We start from the raw sequence: 9,844 nt of genomic DNA on the forward strand, positions 1-9,844 counted from the left end.
ATAAACTACTTTTTGCCTCAACAAAACTTAAACGGGTTGAAATGAGGGTTGAAAAAACTCATAATAGCCGACTTATCAACTCGGAGAGGGATCAACACCGTATTGCCTTTCGCGAGCTGTCATTGCCTTTCGCATGCTATCAACCGCGAGGCATTTACGTTACGACAGTTATAGTCCAGTCAATGAATGCCTTAACGACGGTGTAGAGAGAAATCCGTGGAACACAATTTCTGACCTCGGGACTTTATTTAGCCTAGTTAGGTGGTGAACATAGCAAAAGTCCCCGCCCTTAGCCCTTGAGCCGGCGGGGAGAGGGGGTTTTAAAGGTACCACTTTTCGGTTTTTCGCTTAATCCTCGGAAACTATGCGTCCTAGTAACATGACTACTTTGAACCAAAAAAAGCTTATTCAATTTGCTACAGGTGAGACCGTCAAGTTTTGCTATATCTAGTATAGTTTTTGCGGCATCTGCTCTAGAAGGTCTGTAAAATTGGAAGTTTTATTGTTGTCTTACATGTTCCTTTCAGGAGAAAATCGACTAAATCAACATTGAGCAATCATTCTAGACATGCGGGAGCATGTTAAGCCTAGTTCCAGCGAGGGGACTACACCGTGCGTATATTTAGACGAATCACTTTGAGCCACTTTTGACTCCTCATCACTCAAAAACTACTGTGCATTAACACTTCAAATTTGGCTCATGTATTGAGACTTGCAAGATATACATCAGCTTCAAATTTCATAAATATACCTCAAACGGTTATTTAGGTATTGACGTTCAAAAATCGATATTTAGAGCACTAAAATCTATCTATCACATGTGAAATGTTGAAATTTACTGGTTTTTTATTTGTTCCTTTGTATTTACATAACTACCTTTCTGGGTGCCAAATTTAAACCTTCGAGGTCATCTGGAAGTGGTTAGAATTTGGTCTACAGGTCAGACATGTAGATTTTTGGACGTCAGTATCTAAAGAACCGTTTGAGGCATATTTTTGAAATTTGAAACTGATGTATATCTTGCAAGTCTCAACACATGAGCCAAATTTGAAGTGTTAATGCACAGTAGTTTTTGAGTGATGAGGAGTCAAAAGTGGCTCAAAGTGGCTCGTCTAAATATACGCACGGTGCAGTCCCCTCCCTGGTACTAGGCTTAACATGCTCCCGCATGTCTAGAATGATTGCTCTATGTTGATTTAGTCGATTTTCTCCTGATGGAAACATGTAAGACAAAAATAAAATTTCCAATATTACAGACCTTCTAGAGCAGATGCCACGAAACCTATACAATTTATAGAAAAACTTGTCTATCTATCTCACCTGTAGCAAATTGAATATGCTTTTTTTGGTTCAAAGTAGTCATGTCACTAGGACGCATAGTTTCCGAGGATTAAGCGAAAATCCGAAAAGTGGCACCTTTAAACCCCCCTCTCCCCGCCGGCTCAAGGGCTAAGGGCGGGGACTTTTGCTACGTTCACCTCCTAACTAGTCTAAATAAAGTCCTGAAGTCAGAAATTGTGTTCTACAGTTTTCCATCTATAATGCTTTATTGACTGGACTATTACGGTTCGGATTAGTGTGCGTTGCAGTATGGAGTTTCATACAAAAAATACTGACCGCCTCGAGTTGATACGGTTACTATCCCTTTCCGGGTTTCTAAATCTACTTTAATGTTATTCATTTAACAATTTACTAGTGGGAGTCTAGATTACACTAACATGTGAAATGGATAAGGCAATCATAGAGAGGAACGTTGCAGTCAATACAATCCCAACTAATCCCAAATAATATTATAAATGCGAAAGTAACTCTGTCTGTCTGTCTGTCTGTCTGTCTGTCTGTCTGTCTGTCTGTCTGTCTGTCTGTCTGTCTGTTACGCTTTCCCGCTTAAACCTCGCAACCGATTTTGATGAAATTTGGCATAGAGATAGTTTCAGTCCCGGGAAAGAACATAGGATAGTTTTTATCCCGGTTTTTGAAACAGGGACGCGCGCGATAAAGTTTTTCTGTGACAGACAAAATTCCACGCGGGCGAAGCCGCGGGCGGAAAGCTCGTCAATCAATATGTATGATTGATCCCAAATGACCACTCAGTAACAGCGAAACAGGTTATTCAGTCTCTAGTTTGGATTATACGTCCCAAACCAAAACTAAGTCCTTTAAGAACTTTTTTCGTATTTCTTAAAATAAGTACGAAATTGTTATAAGCTATTAACTAGAAACATGTTGCCAAAAGTTTCGTTCATCCGTTTCTACCGAATGACGTCCACCGCTGGACAAAGGCCTCCCACAAGGATTTCTATAGCGATCGGTTCTGAACTGCCCGCATCCAGGTACTTCCCGCCATTGTACCTGTTGTAAATAGGTCATCGTACTGCTGAAGGTTTCAGACCTACGTCTGCTCGATAGACCGACGACCTCACGAAGATAGTGATCGTGGTTTGTGGCGTTCCTTGAGAGAGGGTTTTCATCCATCAGTGTACCTACTGCTTTCCTTGAAATGAAGGACTCTCCATACTGACGCCCGTATTCACAAACGATTCTTGCTTAAGTGAAGCAGCAAATCGAACGCACAGCGTTGAATAGAGATCTGTGATTGGTTCGTGTGAATACGGGCGTGAGTGAACTCAATAATTCATGGGTCTGATTCTCTTGCATAAGTGACCAGCTCACAAGAAATACTAAAATCTATCCATGGAACTCTATCTACAAAGATAAACCAAATGCAAAATCAGATATTCAAAAACTTACACATGGAGATGAAACTAAACTATCATTATTCATTGTAACTTTCATAAACTTAGAACTAACACAGACCAAAAAGTTGTGGTATAATTCCACATGCAGCTGCAGATGTTCAAACCACATGCAGTCTGGATTCCGGACGCTGGGGTTATTAACATTTCAATCTTGAGTCTAGTCTAGATTTCTATTCTAGACAGACCCTATTGCATCATTAATTGTGCAAAATTATAGATCGTTTCATCCGCGAAGACGCGCCCCACCAATTTTTGGTCGAGGGAAGCGCGGGGTGCGGGGAGTTTGATCCGAGCAATCCGAGCGTCATTATTGTAGTGTGCGTGTGCACTCATGGATAATTTAGCGTGTACCGATATCACTCAAACATTAGCGGAAGAATGGTGGGGCGCGTCTTCGTGGATGAAGCGATCTATACTATTTTATAAACATCTACTTCTTAATATCTATACATCGATCGAAGTGTATCCCTACCACAAGATAAGCTACCCTAGAAAGAAGTGTTGCTAGCCGTCTTGTAACGAAAATAGGAGGATTTCTTACATAGCTTAAATAATAATTATAATAATAGCCGATTAAAATAAGCAGATGGCAAGTACCTTCTTCCATATATTAGCACAAAAAGAACATCACAGCAAAGGGTTGGATCTCATTAAGGCAGGGTAAAGGCACGAGCTCGCGTGTTTTCATTTAAATTAGACGACTTTTCAAAAAGAAATTTGTGTTGCTAAGTCGCTTGAGGGTAAAACCCTACTCCGTAAATTGGCATCTTTAATTCAGCGCCCGTCTCTGTCGCGCATATTAAAAACTGGTAAGCAGAACAGAGACAGATAGAGTGAAATGTTAGAAAGTCGATTTTTGGAGTGGTTCTCTGTGGTCTTAACAGAGGATAATTCCGGCGCTTTTGTTTATTAAATTTTGTGAATTTTTAAACCACGGAACCAGATTAAAGGACGGATAAAAAGATGCGTGCTTCCATTTTGGGGAGCAGGAAAATGTAGTCAACAATGACTTTTAACATTATATCTTTAGGAAGTAGGTATACGGTTCAAAGTCAAATGAGGAAATTTCATGGTAGCCTCGAGTGCGGTGGACTGCTTTTTAGGAACTTCACGTCACATTACTTTCTTGGAGACCACACAAATTAACTGGGTTAAGAAATTTACGATAAGACGTGCATGAAAGCATTAGGGTTCACATTTTTTCATTTATTTTTATCCGATTTTGGGTTCTTTTTTATCATAAATAATGGAAATAAAACAAACATTTCCGTGGTGGAGAAATCTTATTAGGCCTCCAGACACTATTAGTAATAATGATTAATGACATCAATATTACTTTACTACCTTCTGTAAATGTCATTCTAAATCTCCCTACATCATCATCATCATTTCAGCCATAGGACGTCCACTGCTGAACATTGGCCTCCCCCAATGATTTCCACAATGGCCGGTTGGGCGGCCTGCATCCAGCGCCTTCCTACTACCTTTATGAGGTCGTCGGTCTACCTTGTGTGCTGTGCTTTCCGGTACGTGGACCACCACTCCAGAACCTTGCTGCCCCATCGGCCGTCAGTTCTGCGTACTATGTGCCCTGCCCATTACCACTTCAGCTTGCTAATTCGTTAAACTATGTCAGTAACTTTACGGATCACTTCAGTGTTGAACAACTATAATCTATGAAGGGAGATTTAAAATTTTTGCCACTTGACGTTTCAGAAACGTTCAACTATACATTTATGTTTTTTGCTATAGTATTAAGGATAAGGAAACATCTTACCTAAAATCGTTTTCCATTAAAATTCAAAGGGTTAGCTGAGCTTGGTCTTTAAGTTAACGTGAAGAGCGATGGCGCCGTGATAAGGCATGCACTCTCCTTGGCATCCATCAATCTTCGAGATATCCTTTAGGATAGCAGTTATGAAGCAAAGGTGGTGGAAACTGTACAAAGTATATCTACCTATACTATTATAAAGCTGAAAAGTTTGTATGGAACTACTGATCTGATTTGAAACAATATTTTTTGTTGCATAGCCCATTTATCTATGTACAGCCAATATAGTGTTAATTTAGGGCCAGGCTAAAAAATGTTTAAATGTAAAAAATAAATGGCACATTAAAATTAATAATAGAACGCTGATTGCCGAAAAGATACAAATCAAATGAAAACCTAATCCAAACACATTAAATTGAAAATCCTTTTTTTTTTCAAACATATCGAGCAGTTAATCTTTCTATAGTGATAAATGTCCCCCCGTCGGACAATATACGTGAAAAAAGTGCTAAGAGGAAGTCATGGCGTAGCGACAGAGGTTTTGTCTTTGTTGGTGGAAATAACAAAACGGAATCCAGTAGGTTCTATTCCCATTGGCAACACTACGGCTACGGCTATCTTCAAGAGGTCATCGGTCCATCAAGCAGGATGGTCTCCACTCAAGAACCTTTCGTCGGTTCTCGGACATCTATACCTCCCGCAAGTATTTCCACAACGACTGGTCTTGCGCTGCCGGCATCAATTGCTTCTTGCGACTTTCACCAGATCGTCGGTTCACCTAGTGGTAGGTCTGCCCACACTACGTCTTCTGGCCCGTGGTCGCCACTCAAGAACTTTTCTGCTCCAATGACCAATGAAAAATAGCTCTACGAGCTATGTGCCCGCCCACTGCCACTTGAGTCGAGTTTTTGCTTTAGCAATTGTGCGAGCTTAGCTTTATCATCTTACTTACTTATCTTTTTTTATGATGCGTCGATATAAAAAAATATTAATAAAGATCCTACTGCTCTGTAGCCATTATAATGAAATCTAGTTAAATTGCTCCCCCGGAGCTCGAGTTATATTGAAAGCGTCTACTTGTTAGCAATAAATTTAAAATATGTTAAAGTCAGTGGCGGATTTACCAATAGGCCAAGTAGGCCAGTGCCTAGGGCGGCAGATTTAGAGGGGCGGCAAATTTAGCAAATTTTTTTTACCGGAAAAAAATAATTATACGTATACCTACACAATCCATATATAAATAAACGATTAATAAACGCACTGTAATATATACTTAGGTACTTATGTGATCATGAATTTTAAAATATTCCAATAGCGTTTCAATAAAAATAAAATAAAAAACTCTTAAGTAACACAGGATCTTCGGAGCCTAGCACGAGCACCATCTCTCCACAACTTCGTGTATATTGTTTTACAGGGTAGCCCAGAAGAAAATTCGCTTTTGAACATTCAAGGAAACGAAAACTGTACATTTTTGTAGAACTTAAGCTATTGCAATTTAAAGGAAATTTAGTGCAATTTATTTTAAAATTTACTATCTTTTATACATTTTATCGTACATGTGATTCCCTTGACGTTTAGAACATTCGGTCAACATACATCAACATTTTGGAAAACTTTCGTAAGCGCTGATGCACACGACGCCGCTACCGCGCCGCCGCCGCGCCGTCGCCGCGCCTTTGCACTGTTTATACGCGCCGCGTGAACACCGCTGCCGCGCAGCCGCCGCGCCGCCGCTGCGCCGCCGCCGCCGCCGCGCCGCCGCCGCGCTGCGCGCGAAATTATGCTTTGTTGGCGCGGTGGCGGCGCGGAGGCGGTTTTACTCTGTGCGTATGAACAGCGGCGCGGCGATGGCGCGGCGGCGGTGCGGTGGCAGCGTCGCGTGCAGGAGCCCTTAGAGTTACCTCAAAATGGATTCAGGATGGATGAATGCTGCAGAGTTTTTGGATTATTAGAGTATACTCTGCTCATAAGGTAACCTCACAAAAAGAAGTTTGCTGGAATGAGATTAGCGCTTCTTANCTCCAGCGCCGCGACGACTCCCGACCCGGCGCCGGTGCCCGCCTCCGTCTGCACGCGTCCCACCGCCTCCAGCTTCTTCTCGACCTCGTCCAGGCGCTCCGAGTTCGCGTGCCCGACGCCCGTGAGGCAGACCTCGATGGTGTCCATCCACTTGTCCAGTGCGCTCGTGCGGCTCTCGCAGCGGTCTAATCTGCCGGACAGCGCCGACACCTCATCTTTGAGCGCGCCCATCTGCTCCCTCAACGCCTGGAGCTCGNATAAGAATAAGAATAAGAATAAGAAAGTCTTTATTCAGCATAATTATAAATTAAGGTATACAAGGCAAGAGTAAGTACATAAAAAAAACATAAAAACATAACAAACAATAAATAAAAACATAATATGCTGAATAGGCGCCCGCTCAGCAAAAATCGCGACATGACACAAACGTCATGCCGAGAAGCTGGTTTTCAGCGGGAACCAATGCGTGATGAGGGTTGCGCGCCCTTCTGGTCGAGATCTGTGGCCGAGACGGATTAATCAGATAGTGTCAGACAGGTTATAGGCAAGCTACAATCTGGTGACACAGTGAGCCAGGTCAGTCTACTGGCCATAAGGGCGCGCAACAGGGGGCGTGGTAGTCGATAAAAATTTAACAATAATACATTTTCGGCTGGTTGTCATGGTCTACCTACAATCTTCAACAAGCGCTATTTTCCGCCAAACGCAGCCATGAGAAATAATAAAATAAAATTAAAAAAACAAAAAAAAGTGTGAACGTTTCCATTTAAAAATTGTTCGAACTGAACGCAGTGCCAGTGTCAAGTTGCAAGATGCTAGAAAAGAAAAAAAAAAAATAACTCAAACATTTACAAAGTTAGCTAAATTTACAAGTAAAACATGCGGAAAGACAAGCCAATTCAATTCGCAGTTGCTCCTGTGGATAGTGTTTAGGAATTTAAAACAAAAATAAAGAAACAGAAAGACGACAATTACAAGACCATCACAATTAAAAAATATTATGTTGTGCTGTGAAAATTGGTAACGGTTGCAGGGAGTGTCGTACTCTGCGGGGTGTGTATCCAAACAGGAAAAAGATGAAAGAGAAATAGAAGAAAAAAAAATAATAAAAAAAAAAATAAGTGTCATTTTAATATTTCTTCACCTCACATTTAATTTTCGCGAGTTCGCCTCATGCTTTTCATTTTTATTACGCACGTTGTGCCACGTTAAAGAAAGGGTGATGTGGCGTATTTACTGGTACTATATAAAATCGAAGAGAGAGAAGTCAGTCATGAAACACAGGTGAGGGCCCAAGCGCGAAATGTTGCGGGGCCGCCGCCAGTAAACTGAGGTGTGAGAGAGGAGCAGACAAGTTCGGCGAGCATGACGCGCATGACCCCTCGGTGAGCATCTGTGCCAATGGGTTACGTAATAAATGTTTGTTAGTATCGTGCGCTAAGGACTAACCATGTAATCACCGCAATCCCGTCCACAGGGCGCGCCCGTACGTCGGCCGGTACGATACAATGCTGAAACGGCCCTAGCGAGCCATGTTCAACTTATTTGCGATGGGATCGACCTGCCAACCCCTGCGAGCGCGTCGACGACATACAGGTAAACGTTGTACTGCAATCAGCCTTCTGTAGCGTGAGTAATTGTTTTTTAAATTTTTTCTTAAACGTGTCCTTTATTTGTAGATTGCGCAGAGGAGGTGGCAGGTCATTCCAGCACCGTGTGGCGGCGAATCTGAAAGAGCCACGAAATGCCATGGTGCGGTGCTTCGGGGTATCAAGGACGTGTGTGCAAGCTCTTCTGGTGCGTCCTTCCCCATTTCTGGCCCAGACAAGCTTTTCGAACAAGTATTTTGGCTTCTGCGTAGCGACGACACCAAACATCATGGTTGCAAGGTGTAATCTCCTACGAGCCGCCATTTTCAACATGTTTGCAGCGTTGAGAAATGGGGTGACGTGTGCTCGAGGCGGCACCGCGAAGCAGAAGCGGGCACAAGCATTCTGCACTCTCTGTACCAGCCTGGCTGACCTAGCCATAAGACAGGGCCCAAACACAGTGTCGCAGTAGTTGAGCTTGCTGAGGACAAGGGACTCACACAGGGCGATTCGCAGGCTCTCACTAAGGTATGGTCTCAGTTTATACAGCACCTTGAGACGGTAAAAGCAGCTCCTAGCACATTCGGCAACATGAGTTTCGAATCTCAACTGACTTTCGACGATGAGTCCCAGGTTTCTAACTTTGTCCACTCTCTCAATTTGTTCTCCGTTTATCTGCACATCCAGAGACCCATTCCCAAGTTTGCCGATGTTCTTAGGAGTTCCTATTAATATGAGCTGGGATTTTTTAGGGTTAAGGCTGAGGCCATTAGAGATACACCAATCGGATATTCTCCCTAGGTCATCGTTTACCCTGATCACAGCCGCATCGCACTTGTCTGGCTCATAAGAGAGGTACAACTGCAGATCATCTGCGTATAGGTGATAGTGACAGTGTCTGATGCTGTGTATGATGTCTGCACTGTATAAAATGTACAGGATTGGCCCCAGTATGGAGCCCTGGGGGACTCCACAGGTCACCATGTGAGGTTGCGATCGCAGAGAGATACCATCCTCTCGCCTCAGTTCTACGTACTGCTTTCTTCCTGTCAAATAGCTGTGGAACCATTTTACAGAACCGCTATCAAGACCGTAGTAATGCAGTTTGGACAGCAGGAGCGCGATGTTGATAGAGTCGAACGCGCGTGAAAAGTCAAGCAACAGCATGATGGAAACCATACCCCGATCCTGAGCAGCCAGTAGATTGTCAACCACATCGGCGAGAGCAGTTGCTGTACCATGCCCTTTACGGAACCCGGACTGGTAGTGTGGAAGAATGCCCTGTTTTTCAAGATATTGCGTGAGTTGATCACACACTACTCTTTCCAGTATCTTTGATAGGCATGGTAAGATACTAATAGGCCGGAGTTCCTTTATTGTGGTTGGCTGACTAACTTTTGGTAGAGGTCTGACTAGGGCCAACTTCCAGCTCTCAGGAAATGTGCTCTCGAGAATAGAATTATTCACCATGCTGGTTATAGCTTCCAAAGACTGAGGCAGAGTGAGCATTATCATGTCGAGGGATAGGCCGTCATCCCCACGCGCGCTCGATTTAAGTCTTTTGATGGCCTTTAATACCAGGTCCTCACTAACAGTGTGCAAAGTAAAGGTCGATGCATCAGTGTGACTATGATACTCATAATAGCTTAGCCGAGATATATCCACCTTCCCTCCGCCAGGAATGTTCAAGAAGTGTGTGTTGA

The sequence above is a fragment of the Ostrinia furnacalis genome, unplaced genomic scaffold, assembly GCF_004193835.3.
Source record: "Ostrinia furnacalis isolate ACB-3 unplaced genomic scaffold, ASM419383v2 OfSCF0720, whole genome shotgun sequence".
NCBI classification, from domain to species: Eukaryota; Metazoa; Arthropoda; class Insecta; order Lepidoptera; family Crambidae; genus Ostrinia; species Ostrinia furnacalis.